At 40.7% G+C, this 17,114-nt stretch overlaps 1 protein-coding gene across 34 annotated transcripts in view; it reads right to left on the minus strand.

Annotated features, from left to right (window-relative positions):
- Positions 1 to 16,122, minus strand: part of LOC101171409 (neuronal cell adhesion molecule) — a 76,466-nt gene extending 60,344 nt beyond the window's left edge. For all 34 annotated transcript variants that reach the window (XM_078948505.1, XM_078948509.1, XM_078948503.1 and 31 more), the window contains exon 1: positions 15,983 to 16,122. The gene's annotated coding sequence lies outside the window, so the exon portion shown is untranslated. The remainder of the gene's footprint in view (positions 1 to 15,982) is intronic.
- Between the last annotated feature and the right edge of the window lie 992 nt (positions 16,123 to 17,114).

Raw genomic sequence — 17,114 nt, forward strand, 5'->3', positions numbered from 1 at the left:
GAGGAGTCAGACAGTTAAGCGTTACTGCTCAACCGTCCTCTGTGATTAGGAACATCTGGACTTTCAAGGTCTTTTGAGTGCCACCTTGATAAATAACTGCAGTGCTGTTTTCATTGATGATTTAGGGTTTTAGATGAAGGAAGAAATACTCTTGAAAAGACAAAGTAACTCTACAGAGGGCAGGTATTACTCACACCAAAGACAGACTGCACGGCTTTTCTGTTTCACCCAAAAACTCTTTTCAGTTCACCTCAGAAAGAGGTTCAGAAAAAAAATCAGTTCTAATCGCAGATATGAGACCATTTTTTTAGAGGAACTGCAAGCACAACAAAGGTACAAAACTATTTTTGACACACACAAAAAAAAACATCTCAGTTATATTGGGCTTTGTTTTTTCTGCGCTGATCCACTTTGGGGCCAGCTGCTGACAAGCTCATTCGGTGTCACAATAATCACAGCATTCAAAAGGTATAAAAAGCCTCAGCCACGGATGGATAGCCTGGATCAGCACTTTATTCTGCATTTTCTCTCGGCCTGCAGCGTCTACAATGCCAGTTGAAGCTGTCCTGTTCCTTTTCCTTCCAGCATGTACTCATTACAGAGTGGCGAGTCAAAAAGCCCCACACAGTGACTGGCATCCTGATCCCAGTGTGCCATTGACATGGTAAATAGTTTCAGATGGGCCCTGCATTGTGCTGCTCCAATACAGCATCTGCTTTATGGCATGGAAGAAAAAAAATGCATTGTCATCGAGAAGCATTGACAGAGCCATTCAGGGACGGGCGGGGCCTCAACAGGAACGCTGAGGGTTTAACAGTGACACAAGCTGAATGGTGGCTGTCAGGCAACCTGCAAACCAGCCACAGAGTAACACTGTAAAACAGAAATCCAGGACAGAAATACAAATATAGGTACATGCACATATTTAGAGCAAAAAAAAAATTTGGGAGGCAGCTGTGCAATGGGAAGCAGAAGACTGCATTACTTATCTGTGGCCAGATTGCATCTAGTAGAGGTTTCCAGTCCTAACGCTGCAGCGTGGTGGGTCAGAATGCTGCAGTGAGCACTGGAGCCAGGCCAGGCAGCAAAGACAGAAGATGCCCTTTATCCCGTAACTCTCCATTAAACATTTAGAGCAACTCTCCTGCACTGTGAAGCCCTGAGAGCTCCCACTGTTCTAGCAGTGGGAAAAGTTCTCCGTAACACAGCAGTTTTGCTCCATGTCACACCCACTAACAATAACATAAATCATAAAGGACATCAGGCCCTCTTGTTGAATGGAATGCATTCTTGTATTTTCTTAGCAGAAAGTGTGTGCAAAGAAAAAAATCAGACCTTTGTCAGGACATAAGATAAATGACCTTCAAAATGCTGTTTTCTCATGATTAATTCAAGCAAAGCCACGGGCGTGGAGATGGAGATCAAGCTAATTCATAATTCAAATTTGACTCATGTAAGAATCACATTTCGTTTTTGTCAAATTCAATTTGAACTTTTTATTTAATAATCCATGTTGTATTTATTTTAGTCAAATTAAAAGGCATGTGAAGTGGATTTTCAATTCTGATGGTGCTGATGAGGCACCAGCTAGTTTGTGATCACAGTGGGATCTCAAAGCATCATTCTGGAGATTATAGATTCAACAAAGACTTGTAATTCCACCACTTGAGTCTGTGGACATGAAAAAGCCTCAAAGACCCACTCCAATGAAAATCATGTTTTTGGTGTTTCTAACATGTTCTTGTGGGATTTTTCTGATGATGGCAGACATCAGGACCAGATGCTAAAATGCCATTGAAAAAATTTTTAGGTGTAGCATAGAAGCTACTACAGCAAGCCACAAGCTCTCTGTTCCCCTTCTTACTGATGACTTTGCTTGTAGACGATTAGATTCATGTACGTCACAGTCATTACCAATATTGCTCGCCATTTTTGTTACAACTGTAAAGTCACGTTGGCGTTGTGGGGGGCTGTAATAATAATAATAATAATAACAATTAAAGCTACAAGTAGCATTTATCGGGCCCGAGCACGTGCCACCGCCTGGCACGAGCGACCGCCCCGTGAGCAACGCCCTGCTCGAGCCATTCTCATTGTTTTTTCTTGTCCATTCTGGAGCTCCAAGCTAATGTTAATATGACAGCAGCCTGTGGGGGGGGGGGGGGTAGACTGCAATCTGTTGCCTTAAAGGACAAAGACTTATGCATATAGCATGAAAAAAATTCTTAAATCTAAGCCTCGTTTAGACCTGCTCATTTTCTCATCAAGTAGAAGAAGGTTTTATCAGATTAAGAAACAAGCAATGATAATTGCTATCACTGTCCCTAAGGATGAGAACAATAGAACTCATTCAATTTCCACTACAATGTCTAGATGAGTGTCAGCTATGTCTGATAACTTGGCGAATTAGCTGGACCGGGATCTTGCAAAGTGCAGGTGGTTAACGTCCAGTGTGATGAGTCTGTGGACGGCAACAGTACAGCATAGCTTTTGGTTTCCACAAGAGAAGAATTCCTGACACATCTGCCCTAACAGACAACTACAAGAGGAGTTGAAATGTATAACATGGTGAAGGAGTTTTTGTGCAGAAAAAGGTACCATTAGAAAAGCTGGTAGCCATACCTTCAGACGGGGCTCCTGCTATGATTGACCGACAAACAGGTTTCATCACTCACTGTAAAGCTGACCCAGACTTTCCAAAACAATAATAATAATAATAATAATAATAATAATAATAATAACAATAATGGGTTGGATTTATCTGTGATTTTCCAGACACTGAAACGGCTTACTATGTGTCCATTATTCATTCACTCCTCATTCATACTTGGTGATGGTAAGCTACTGATGTAGCCACAGCTGCCCTGGGGCAGACTGACAGAGGCGTGACTCTGCCCATCACCGGGACATTCATGAACATTCACACACCAGTGGAGCCACACTGGAGGCAAGGAGGGTGAAGTGTCTCACAACAACGGTTGGTGGGTAGTGGGGATCGAGGCGCTGACCCTTCGATTACTGGCTTGCTCAACCCACTGAACCACTGCCGCCCTGTAAGCAAGTGGAAGAGAGGAAAAACAAATAGAGGACGGGAAGGGGCGGGCTTAATCTGTGCTAACAGAAAGTATGTCCTAGAAAATGATATTCGTTTTTTTATTTTGGCTGAAAACGGCATAACCGTCATTAAAAGTCCACTAGGAAAGCTTTTAAAATACATCAAAAGATGATCAGAGTGGGACTTAAAAAGGACCACAACCTCTCCAGTAACATGAGTCATTCAAAACTATTCATCTAAGCAAATCCTTTCTTGTTCCCATAAAACAATAAAACTCCAACTGTTTGGTTTTGATGCTTTCATGAGCAAATGTGAGAACTAATGCAACCTGCGCAGAACAACAAAAACCCAGAGATGGTGAAAGCAGCAGTGGGCAAAATTGTTTCCTAAACTAATCTCATTCTGGTGGCGGAAACATGACGGTAAACAAGAAAGGACTGACAGCAGGGGGGTGCACCTGAATGCTTTTACCCACTTTATTTTTGTGGCTTGTACTCCAAGTCAGTGGTGATCCTGAAATATTTTAATCAAAATCTGTAACCAGTGTATAAGTGGTTCATCCAGAATTTAGGCAGGAAAAAATTAAGGGTTTGTGTGATTTCCTGCAAGATTTAAAGCACACAGAAATTATAGATACATATTCTTTGCTTAAAAAATTAAAGCATGATTAATTAATTTTGAATAGCTTCCTCCAAGTTTTCCCTCAAAGATGTGCTACCCTTTGGTAAAGATGTAATGGAAATGTCAAACCAGCTACAGTAACTTAATCTTTTTATTCATAATGTGCCTGAGATCTAGTTAGATACTTCAAGGAGCAGTGGCAAGTGTTTAGTTTGTTCAGATCTCCTCTGACCCTTCTCTTAAAATAAGAAATTACCGTATCCTTTATTGGAAGGAATTTCCTGCAGACAGGTTAACTTGCTTCATATCAAAAGACTTTGGCCAAACATTAGAAAGGATGTCATCTCCAGATCAGACCAGTCACACCCATTGACTGGGAACCCTCGGATTCCAAACAGGAAGTACCTTCTGGTGCCAAGAAGCCAAAATTCCATAGACTTCTATAGAGAAATAAACAACTATTACTCAGGCAATGTCCGAATTCCCACTCTAAGAAACCAGATAGTCTTCCACTATCTAGTGCCCTGGATTTTGAGAGCAATTCGGACACCATGCTCACTACTTTTTCTTTTTTTTTTAAAAAACAGGAAACATGACATCACCAACTTCCCGAAGTGAAAATCTAATCAAAACGAGCATTTTACAACAACTATTTATGAATCCACTGAGTTTTGAAGATAAAAATGTTGATTGTTTATTAAAAAACATTTTTAAACAATTTTTTTTGTAAATATTGTTGAAACTCAATGCATTGTGGTATATATTCGCCAATGGTGAGAATCGATGTACACTGGTATTTTGCAGAGACTTGTGGGAAATTTGTGGGGCACTGGATTTTGAAATTGTAGATTCAGACAGAACAGCAAAATGGCGAACGCACTATAGTGCACTAGTGAAGGAATTTGGACACAGCGTCTATTTGTCAAAATAACCAATTTTTGCTTGCCACCTTTTTAAATCTGTTCTTGTTAATTCTGTTTTTTTCTTTGATGGAAGTTATTCAAGTTAAAAACTGACCAACAAGATGCCTAAATAAAAGTATGTTGTCTCATGTTGAACATTGAAAATATGGCTTTGCAGAACTTTGTGGCATTCATTAGCCGTCATCTTGAAAGAAGTAAACAGGCACTAGCAAAATGAATACCATGCTATGCTACAGACATAGTATGGTGTTTTACCATTGAGAAAGAAATAAAATAACTGCAAGCAACAATGAATACTTTTTGCATTGCAATAGAACTTAGAAATGTCATATTCCTGTACAGTTCCATGAGTGATCACCAACAATATTTGTAAAAATCCAAATTAAAATTGATTTAATACATCTAACAGATGTTTGACTATCAAAAAAATGTTTGTAAGCAGGTAATTGAGAAGGTTAGGTAGTAGTTTTAATGTTTACTCAATTTAAAAAAATATATTTTTCAAAAATATCAAAAAATTAAATCAATGTTTTTCATAAAAGAAAATCAGCAAACCTCTCACAAAAAGAGCAATATAACTTTTTGCAGCTTAAAAATATAAACAACTTTAACACGGTAACACTGTAATAATGGTCATTAGGCTTAACAGAATGACGATGGCTAAAAGTGAAAATGTAAAACTGGTACTAGAGGGTTTTCCCACATGAAATATCAAAAATATATTTTTTTTCATTTTCTGTACCGCTTTGTCCCTTTCGGGGTCACGGGGCTGCCGGAGCCTATCCCGGCTACTTGGGCGTAGGCAGGGGATGCCCTGGACAGGTCGCCAGTCTGTCGCAGGGTAGAACATCCACAATCACACACCCATGCACTCTCACACTCACACCTATGGACAATTTAGAGTTGCCAATTAACCTATGGAGCATGTTTTTGGACAGTGGGAGGAAGCCGGAGATCCCGGAGAAAACCCACGCATACACGGGGAGAACATGCAAACTCCACACAGAAAGGAGTTTTGATGTATTTTTTTTTTTTTTTTTTTTTTTGAAGGCCCCTGGTTCAAGTCCCGGCTGGGGGACATGAAAAATACATCAAAAATATATATAAATTGCAATTGCAGGTTTAAATTAAGGTTTTTTATGTTTAAGTAAAATTCTTCGACAATGTAGACCAACCTTTTTCTGTTTTTTCATAGGATTTTAAAAGCTTTTTTAAGCCACATATTAAAATATAAACACTGACTTTTCCCATCTTCCCTGCCTTATTACCATACTAAATACAAGCTTCAGGTTAAAAGGTTTTTACATCACAAAACACAAATATGTTGAGGTTGCTTCAGCTCGAATCAGCAGAGGCCCACCAGTGAATGCAGGAGGTTAACCATGCAGTTGTCCAATGTTATGGAAAAGAGTCACTTGTATGCTTTTTAGCACGGATGTGAAAAATTGGGAGGTATGTCAATCAAATGAACACTGTGAAGCGCTGTCCTCGCCACGGCCACCTTCTCATTTGGGTTTTAGTTCCACACAATACGAGCCGAGACCCCAGTATTATTGATGATTCAGTTCAGTGGCAGTTTTTTTCTTTTTTTTCAAGGCTTTTCATTCTTTAAAGCAGCCATTTGGGTTGGAATTACAGGGCTGTCAAGGATGTGGCCAGCCAATGCTGCAAGTGCTGTGTCTGCACTAAAACTGATGCCCAAAGTCCCATTTCATCTCAATCCCAGTTTACCAAAAATCCATTGGAAATGTCCGTTTTTTAAAAATGCTTTGAGGTTAAATGAGACATCTCAAGGCTCTGACTGCATTTTCCATCTTGTGCTAGAAAAACTACCATGACAACAAAATTTCCCCAAAAAAAACAGAAATGAAAGGCTCCTGAAGCCTGTTTCTATTTATGGAGACCCACAAAAAAACACAAGAATTTCACAACAGGATAGTGGAATACACCAAGCTTTACTCAAACTGGCTCACTGACTCCTTGGAGACATGAGAAAGGATGCGTGCAGAGACAACTTGTCCCCTGGCCTCCAGCAGATGCTTTGTCTGCCGGATCAAAAGGGAACGACTATATTTCAGCTGCATCCCGGTGAGATGCAGAGCATGTCCTGGTCATTTGGTCATCCTCGGCGCTCAAGCCGTCTCCCTCCACACCACTTCCATCTTCTGTTCCTGCTTTTCCTAAAAGCCAAACCCTGATCAATAGAGCTCTCCTGCTGAGAGGGTTTCATGGGCTGTAGAGAGGTAAATAACCACAGTAAACCTGTACTTTCACTCAATGTAGAGAAAATTCAAAGAGGATACCCAGCCCACATCCTAAAGTGTGGACAAAGGAGGGGATTCTTCTGTGGGTTTCATGTGGTCTCAAAAAGCAGATTTGGGTAGGAGGAGGAAGAGGGTTAAAAGTGCTTTGAAAGCATGTTTTTCAGTTCTCTAATCTGTCTGTATTTCCACCCATACAAGCACACTTCTGACTTCAAAGCTGGAGGGGGGATTGGGAATGATATGGATAAAACTTTGCATGAAATCTGCTCTCATTCATATTATCTTCTCAAAACACACTGAAGTCACACGCACATCTTTTCTCCTGACAATTTTTTTAACAGAAGTTAAACTCCTGCAAATCTTAACCTGCGATGTCTGACTCGAGTTTCCTCCATCTGATGTGTTCGATCGCCGCTGGCGAACAGGTACCAAAGCCAAACCTGCAGTATCAGCCAACCCCGTAGATTTGACATAAATGAATTTCATCTCCATCCTTCTCCCCACTGCTCCCCCTTCAGATTATGACAGAGTGGTTATCTCTGTCTCCCAGGATTGGGGTTTGGGTGCGGGGGCCAAAGTAATCCTGAGACTGGGGACGCCTAAAGCTTAATTAGATATTTTGTCACTACCCATGACTGTGGAGAATCCAATCAAACTTGATCTTTATGTAGCTCATCTACTCTAGTATGATTAAGCACCATTTTATCAACATGCAATTAAAAAGTAAGTTGAGGCAAGAAAAAAACAAGTATTTACAAAGTTTTACAGTGCTAGAAGTTAGTTTGGGGAAATGAAATAGCTTCCATGTTATATATGGCTTCATTGTATGAGGAAAACACAACTAACCAGTCAAAGCAACAGACCCAGGAAATTATACAAAAAACAAGAGTGAAAACTCAGAAAATGAACTGAAACTTGGCAACAGGCCATAGAAGAGACAGCAGCCTAATCTGCTTTCAGTACTGCCAATGCCCCGTCTATAAATAATGTGGGTTTAAATAATTACTTAAGCCCTGTGCATATCATGATCATAAAGACCAACTGTAGAAAGCAAACTGCAATTTTAATTGCTGGGCTTCAATCAAGGAAAATTGAGATCCAAACGTCGATAGAGTTTTTAGCAATCGTATAAGAGCCCCGAAACGTGGGCAGCTTGTCGATAAAAGAAGCCTCTTTGTGCTTTTACAATCCGATCCATTATTCTAAGCCGAAAGCATTCAACGAAAGTACATTTGAACATCTGAAGAATGGCCTTTGCCTTCTACATTTCTCAAAATGTCAAGTTCCTAACATCAAAAATAGCTGTTATATTAATCCAACAGCAGTGAGACGTTGGAATTGTCCGAGAGGAGACATATCCCTGTATTTCCCATGCAAGATTTGTGGGGGCGTGTGCTCTGTCACGCAGCAAGCCCTTTGAGTAACATTTCCACTGCAAGCTCCACTCATGGAAAGATGCCGTCATTGTGCCTTGAGCCCCAAGAGGCCCGAAAAACCAGCCAACCTTGAAGACCCAAGCATTAGGTCTTTAGCCCGGCCCAAGCCCTTTCAACTTCAACCAGAAGTCATTCATCTCAAAGGTCTGAACACACAATGGTGTGACAGTGTCAAATTTGAAAGAAGGTGGTAAACAAACTAAGACTATTAGTGACATTTTTCTTTCTTCTGAGACTTTGCCTTAGGCTCTTAACACCACGGGGATCTGCCTATCAACAATGAGCCACTGACAAAGACACATTGATATTTCAATATGAAAATCATTGATATTTCCACAGGCACACAGAGAGACAAACGCTGTGCTGCAAAAGCTCAGCGGTGGCCCAGACAGCTTTTAACCACATTTTGTTGGGTTATCAGAGACTTCCCAGTCAGCCAACAGCGAGGAGCTATATTTTTAATCCTTCTGCTCCAAAAGTCCATGCTCAGAGCTGAGAAACGACTGGCCACAAGGATAACAAACTGATTGCTATTCCTCAGCTGTTCTCAGACTTTACATAGAAATAAATCCGATTTAGCAGCACATTTTCGGAAGTCTTTGATTGAAGTGTGATTCAAACAGTCTTTTTTGTTGATATTCTGTGACTAACATAGTCATATACTCCGGGGATTTTTTTTTTAACCTTTTCATTTTATAGACAATTTTTTTAATTGGCCCTTAAAAAAGAGAATGGAATATTCACAATGCTCAAAGCTGGGATGAATAGATGGATACTTTATATCTATTTTATATCTTTCATATCTAATAATTATTTCATTATATTTACAAATAGAACAATAGAACTAAAGTAATAACACTTTAAATCAACTGTTTTGATCTAAAATATCTACATACAAGATGAACCTGAAGATGAATCTGAGGAGCACTAGAAGTGTGTTGAGGAGGTTGGACCATTTTGGTTGTACACTTTCCTAAGGTCCTTAGTAAAGAGAGCTTTAGGCACATTTTCAGTAATTCATTTTTTAAAGCTAATTTATTTCTAATACCAACACAATCTGTCATGTCAACACAATTCCACCTGGGTCAAAGCAGAGGTAACACCAATGGAGATCTGTGGAAACCTTGTGTTACAATCACACCGATTGCGACTCAAGCATCAAATTTGCATCGGCCGCTTCTATTTGGACGTGCAGCAAATTCGCTGGTCAAGGCCTGTCCAAAAATGAGCTTATAAACCTGACACCCCTGATGCGTGTGGCAGAAGCTACCACCAAATGTTTTTAGCCTGATCACTACATGGAACCATTGACTGTAAATCTCATTTACAAGGCATGGAAGACACGGATGATGTTGTGATATCGTATTTATTTATTTTAAAGAGCTTTGAATAAACATCAGTAATCACGTCTCCATGTCTGAGTTCATGAGATCATTCAGAGACTCCCCCAGTACGGTGAGGGTCACATCTACCACAGGAGCTGCGTCTGAATGACGGCCAATTTCAACCAATTTTACTTCCATGTCTATGTAACCCAGTTTGATGACTTGGTCTCTGCATTAGTCAGAGGAGAGAAAAAGTAAAAACAAGAATAAAATTAGAGGACCTTTTTATTATGGTGTCAATGCCAATAAGAAGATATTGATCAGATTCTCTTCGTATTAGTTTTGGACTCCACTTACTGATTGCTCCATTTGCCAAAAGCTAAGTTCCTGATTGGTTAAAGCGATGTGACGTTCTCGCCAAAGTGTGGATTTTTTACTTTGGATGTGCCACAACGTCCCAATCACGTAGTGGCACCCGTTTGCACCCGTTTGACCGTCGTGCTGTGCCTGACACTGAAATCACGTCGGAGCGAATCGCACGAATTGCTTTCAATTTGAACGCAGCTTTAAAGCTGTACAAGTCCATAAAGAAATGTAGTAACATACAAATGTGTCTTGTTAGCAAACAATGGACAACACTTGACTGTTTTAGCTCAGGGGGTGTATTAAGTGACAGTGCCCAGTGCAAATGAGGGGATGCATTACAAAAATTTAACTAAATAGTTAAATGATCTCTCGTAAATCCTCACTCGCTGGTAACCATGTGATGCTTTAAGTTAAGCAAGAACATTAACCATAGATTCATTTCAACCTTGATGGATATGTGACTCCTCAATGATGCAGCTGACTGGTTTAGGGAAAAAAGGAGGATTAGGTACGACAGTGGTACAAAATTTTATGATTCTGATGGTTTTGTGACCTTAATCTTTCCTAATCATTCTGAGGCCTGGAAAAAGATTATGAGAGTATAGATTATAATTTTTCACAACACAGGGCAGTCAGGTCAGAAAAAATGCTGGCATTGTACAATCTGCTTTTAGTATCTGAGAGGATGTGCTCATTTAACTTTGGCTGAATGAAAGAACCTCCACTTTTGGATTTGTTTACCATCTCGTGCCTTTGTCCTCTACTAAACTGAGTTTTTTTCCCCCAGAATTCCTGAGGTTGAGTTTGAGGGGTTTAAAGGATGAAAAATAGGAAAAGAAAAGCCCATTGGTCTCAGAGCCTCGGAAGCAGCCTTTGGAGCCAAGCTGTCATCCCGCTTGGATTAAGGACCCTTCAGAGGCGGCTGCTGAGTCGCTTACATGGTATCTAACTCTGGGCCGGTCTGTGGGAGGGGGTGGCGGGTAGCGAAGAGGGTAAGTCCCTTAGAACCCCTGGCCTAAATAAGACCTCTGGGTCAGCGTGAGATTTGAACTACGGCAAATGTGTGTTTCCATGTCAACTTTATTCATGAGCTGACAGCTAAGTGTCTCCCTCTTTTCAGGAAAGTGCCTGTTGCACCATGTGTGGCAAAGACAATCGACGTTTCTCCGCTTATCTTTGCAGACTCTTGAAGGACAAGTTCAGATGATGTAGGGTTGAACAACAAGCCACTAAAACCTTGTGGAGAAAATCTTCCATCTGATAGTGAGAAAATGAGCTTTGGCATTGGAAGAATACCAAAAAAGCTCTGGCAATGTAAATAGTAAGCTATTAGAAATCACAAGTGCATTGCATTGCTGTGCCAACAGGAGTGCTGCTTAGTTTTTTTAATGCAAATAGGAGGAAGATGAAGGCTTGAGAACAGAGGCCCCAAGAGCATAGTCCTCCTGAATTCTTTGAAAAAACTGGCAAGCCTGCAGATGGAGCGATGCCCATCTCCTGTTGTTGTCAGCGCAGGAAAACGGGAAGTCTCGATTGTTGTTGTAAGCTACCACTGGGCCACCAGCAAGCTCTCTGACATCTGCTGCCCATTCAAAGTTGGTCAGAGCTTCACCGGCCCTAAAGCTGTGTGCAGCCACTCCAGCATAGGACCGCCTCCCCATCATTTGTCTGCAGCAACAACCGTGGCTTCTAAAAGGGGCACCAACACCCGAGTCCCTGTTGTGAATATCTCCTGTGACATAACCCCCTCGATCCTCCCAAACGTTCACACAGGCAGCAAAAAAGTTGCAAGAAAAAGTGCCTCCCCACCAGCACAGACGAAGAAAACAGACCCTCTTTGTTCCCCCCTCCCTGTACTTGCTCTGCGAGGATGGTGGTACATGATCCACCCCCCTCTCAAAACACAGACAGCTAGATACCCACTTATTTCCAGATCATTCATTCTATACCTTCTATTGGCTGAAAACAATAAAAATATAAAACAATTTTCAAACTACATCCCCATGTACCTTTAATATTGAGTTAACCTGAAGCCAGTTAACCATCAGCTCTGCTGCAGCCTGAAGATGAAACCTTCAATATTACATCTAATTATTCCAAAAAAGAAAGACCTGGCATCCCCTGGCAGTTGGCCCTAACAAAACAGAACATCCCTTCGTGTTTTGTACCTCCTAAAGGGTGTAACAACCTGACAAGGGGGATAATGGCGTTGGCTTGGCAACCTTGAGTGATTGGGTTTGATGAGTGTAACGCTGTAAAGCTCTGGTGTAATGACTTGGTCACAGTGGGCCGTCCTGAGATGTCTGCACTGACCTCCACCACTCCTACACCATCTGCCCAACCTTGAACCAAACATCACAGGTTAATTTAACAGAAGCGACAAACATGAAACAACCACTAAGACTGTAAATAGAATTTTTAAAGAGAAGGAGTGTTACTTCGTTTAAAATCAAAACTAGGGTGCCTGTTTGATACTAGAGGATATATTTTGTTCAAAAATTATTTTCAGAATATTTTTGAATTGGTTTGAATTGTAGAAGTTACACATTTTTTAATTAAAGCTTAATTTAATTTGTATGATAAAAGGTTTTAAGGTTATGTGATGTTTTATATTTCAAGAAGTAAAAATATTGATTAGGAAAAAAATAATAATTCTATGTATCTTTTGTGCACCATATCTTTCATTAACAAAGGCTTAGCTTTCACAGGTTCCCATTTCTCTAGCTACTTTCTGCTTCTCCTTGCATTAATTTATTCAAGAGTCAACAGGTCATCTTCATCATTTGTTTCCCTCTTTTCTGTGTCACAATGTCCAACAATTGGACGTGGGGTTGAAAATAGATCACTTTTATTTATATTTACTAAGAAATTGCAATATCAATTCATCCGATTAATGAACACATTTATCTTAAAGCAATTTCTTCCTTTTTTCAAGCAAACAAATTTAATGTTTTTATTGTTTTGGTTCATAATTTCATTACTTAAATATCCACTTTTGTTTAGTTTAAATAACTGATTATAAGAAAACAGTTTTTGTAGCCCCAAAAACAAAATTTTCAATGAAAATGTGACAAATAACTTCTTATTTAATTGAGTCGTGAACTTTTGATGTGATACTGAGCCCCACCAGCACCACTACCCAAGTTAAGGATGTGAAGACTAACAGCTCTAGCTAAGCGGTGATGTTAACCCTTAGCTGCTATATAAAACCTTTATAACATGGTCCAAGTGAATAATCAATTCTGATTGCCTGCAGACTGTGGATTAAATGGTGTTGCACTTGTAGCAAATAATATTTCTTGGGAAACACAATTTAAACCTAAAAAATAGCATAATTAATTGATTTGATATTCATTTCATCCGCAAATTACTATCAAATAAGTTCTATAATGCCATTTGACATGTGCATTATCAGAAATGAATGGACTGGGTGGAACCAACCGCTGTCCTTTGCGTCGAACAGTTGGTTCTGCAAAGTCAAAGTCTATTAATTTCTGATAATACACATCTTAAAGGGCATTATCCCTTCCATAAATTGTATCAACTTGCTAGTATTTAAAGCAGCTCTGCTCGAGAAGGTGGAATTTTTGCCCAAAAAAGTTCAAGTGTTTGGATGCTCCTTCCTGTGCATGTTTTTTTATCCAAAATTACAGCTGAAGGCCTCAAGGGAACAAAGGGACAAGAGGGAGTGGGTTCTGTCATGGCCTGCTAATAAGGTAATCATCATTTTCCAAAGTGAGAAAAACTTGTCGTAGACTAGCGAGTCCAGGCGACGTCAGTGAGCTTTGCTGCTATGTGTGTGTGGCTGTCCCACTGGGGACCAAACACCCAGGCTGCAGTGACACTAATGGATAGGCTGCTGCTATCAGCCCCCAGAGACTAAGACACATCACAGATGAATGGCACGGCCTTTCTTTTTTTTTACCACGGCTGCTGGATCTTCTGTGCGTGTCTCCATCAGCAGACGTTCTATCAGTCAGTCAGCAGGAGTGATGGTGAATTATTGAACTGTGTCTCTGCCATTTTTCATGACAAAACAAAATCTCACAGGCCTTCAAAAGAGGGTTAATTGTTGTTTTGATAAACCATAAAGAAAAGCTAAGGGGTTTTTTTTTTCAGCATGATATCCTCTTATGGTCTTGAATAATAGTTTTGAAGCTTTCTGAGTTTTGGATTTGAGGAGCTATGAGTTAATTATAGAAGCCCATGGGATGATGGCAATAGCCCCTACCAATGATATTGTTAACCTTAGATTTATAAGCATAAATATCTAGTTTGAAAAAAATACTTTAATAATTTAGGCAGTTTTAAAATTGACATGTAACTTTTCTTAGTGTTTGTCTCAATTTAAAGTAAGTCTCAAATAGAAAATCTTAAGAGTTCCGTTTTTTGGCACCATTACGGCTAAGTTTGAAGACCTGTGGGTTTTAGATTCATACTTGAACTTTAGTTTAATGGAACATTATAACTCTTGGTCAGATCATCAGTGAAAAGATCTCCAGTGTGGCTCCTCAAAAGATCTTGTCATCATCATCGTCACAAGAGAGTCAGAGCTGCTCTCTTGTCTGTGAGACACTTTGTTCCATCTGGCTGACGGCATTCACCCATCCACAGACGGCTGCTCGCACAAGGAGAGCTCATCACTTCTTCCCGAATAGTCTGCGTGCTTCTTCAGCCCACAGGGTGAAATCCCTGGCATTTTCCCCTCCGACACCCAAGCTTTTCCCACAGCCCCCGCAGGAGAGCGGCACACTCGTCACTGGTTTTGGGTCAACAGCGTGCCCCGAGACTGGTGCTTTCTCGACAACACCGGCCAACATGTGTCATAATCCCTTAGTTATGCAAATCCCCCACACATCCCACCCCGCCTTGTGCTGTTTGTGCCGATGGTGAGAGGAAAGATGGCAGCACAATGTAGGTCACTATCTTGTTCCAAAATCTCCACATTTCTTAAGAGAGCCTGATTTCTCCTCCAGTAGCTGCTGATGCCTGGCATCCAGGTCAAGGAAGGGGTGGACAGCGAACGCCACAATTTGCCACCAGTTTTTGCATTAAACCAAAAAATAAAAAAAACAAGGCATATGGTGGGACAGACATATTGTTATTGTCTTAAACAGATTAAAACACGGTGTGGTGAGAGTGAATAAACATTTCTAAAAAGAAAGTGTGTCAGCCTTTTCAGAGAGCAGACGAGCTGGAGACAATACAGCAGAGGTCATTAGCATTGTATTCATTTGCCCAACTGAACAGAGAGCGAAAGTGTGCACTCAAGGCATGTGTGTGTGTGATGAGCAGAGGAGGGTGAGCTGGGTGTTGTTGTAATGATGGTGAGATCCCCTCCTTGACTGAAGCTTTGATTGAGGGGCACACTGAAAAAAAGAGGAGGAGGAGGAGGTGGAAGGGGGGTAAGGCTTAGGATTGGATGATTTTTTTTTCTTCTTTTACCATGGATGGGTGATAAAAATGTCAGGAGATATAAGTGATGACACCTCATGGGGGGCAATTATTGCCAGACCGGAGCCTGGTCAAAGGAAGTCAAACCAAACAAGTGTGGGTTGGGATATGAGCATGGCAGGACTTATACATCCCAGCAGCAAATCAGCTTATATGACATGAGGGATTTTGTGCATTAAGACAGCATTTCATCAACATAGTAAAAACACAAAAAAGTCTTCTTTCTAGCTGACCTGTACAATTTGTTATCTGCTGAAATACGTGTTTTTTTAAATAAAGATCCAACACTAGTGTCTTTTCAGCATCCAACATCCTCCTGCGTTTCATCTCATTTGGCACAAAGTTTCCCCTCAGTAACACATAAGTGGAATGCAGTACAATAAAACCCGAGCGCGCTCTAATGCTGAGAAAGGAGCAGAGAAGATCGACATGCTCCAGCATCCAGCTCGGGTGGAGGAGGAGCTGCATCTGTTTGGACTTAACACCTGTCAGGACGCCGGTCCGCCCGCGACAGCAGCTGGGATTCGGTGCGTCTTACCTGCTGAAGTCTGGTCCTCAGCTCCGTGTTTACGTCCCGCTCGACAGCCTCACTCCTTGCACTTGCTTCCTCTGCCTCGCTCCTCTCTCCTCTCCTCTGCTCCCCTCACGCAGGCGGGGGCGCGCGGCTGCGCGCGCAATCCCACCGTGCGCGCTGCAGCGCCGCTGCTGATGAGCGGCGGCCTCCTCCAGGCACAGAAGCATCCTAACGAACTGTTTCACAAAAACAACATATTTCATGGGATTCAGGCAGATGGGCAACAGCTGGATAAGTTTGAGCTTTAAACGAACTAAAAGTTGCCCTTTGAAAGCTTTGCAATGTCATTTTTGTGGACTACAACAGCAGGGAGCAGCACTTTAATAATTGATATTTTTGGTGGATTTAGGGTCAGGAAATTAAATATAAGGTTTAATCTTAATTCTAGCGCCAAAACCCCAAAATCATAAACATTTCATTTTTTTATGTAACTCCTCCACGGTGGGCTAATGTCCAGCTGTTTTAGAACCATGTTTGTCACAGAATTGTTGCATAAATGCCAATAGATCAACAATTAAAAGAGGTGTTTATGTGGCTTTTGAAGTGCACTTGCTTTTTAGAGACAGAAATATTTAGAAACATTAATCCAACTGTCTACACTGCAAAAACAGGCCCCTTAGAAATAAGTTATTCTTACCCCATAGGCAGATTTTTCTTTAAAATCTATCTGCCAAAGGGGTAAGAAAATGGTCTTCCCAAGAAATCTTACTTTAAAGTACCATTTTGATTATTTTTCATCTAGTATGTACCATGTTTTTACTGTGTTTTACTATGTTTTAAGTTTTATCATTAATATTGGATTTTTCTTTTCAGCCCTCTGTGTTTTGGCTTGATTTTATGCTGTAATTTTGGAAAGCACTGTGATTCTTTCTGGGGAAAATGCTATAGAAAAAAACAAATAAAGATTTCCTTTTCTATTCTATATCGTTCCCAGTGGCTTTTTTTCAATTATTATAATCATGCTATTTTTAGCCTAAATCAAATGACCTGTGTTGTTTTCTTGGACATAGTCTCTGCAGAGCAGCAGTAGTTCATAAGAAATTCACCTGAGTTGAGGGCAGAGCTGAGTAAGCCCGTCCCCATTTCCCATCATCCA

Source organism: Oryzias latipes, chromosome 6 (assembly GCF_053564925.1).
Source record: "Oryzias latipes strain Hd-rR chromosome 6, Olatipes_Hd-rR_3.1".
Taxonomy (NCBI): Eukaryota; Metazoa; Chordata; class Actinopteri; order Beloniformes; family Adrianichthyidae; genus Oryzias; species Oryzias latipes.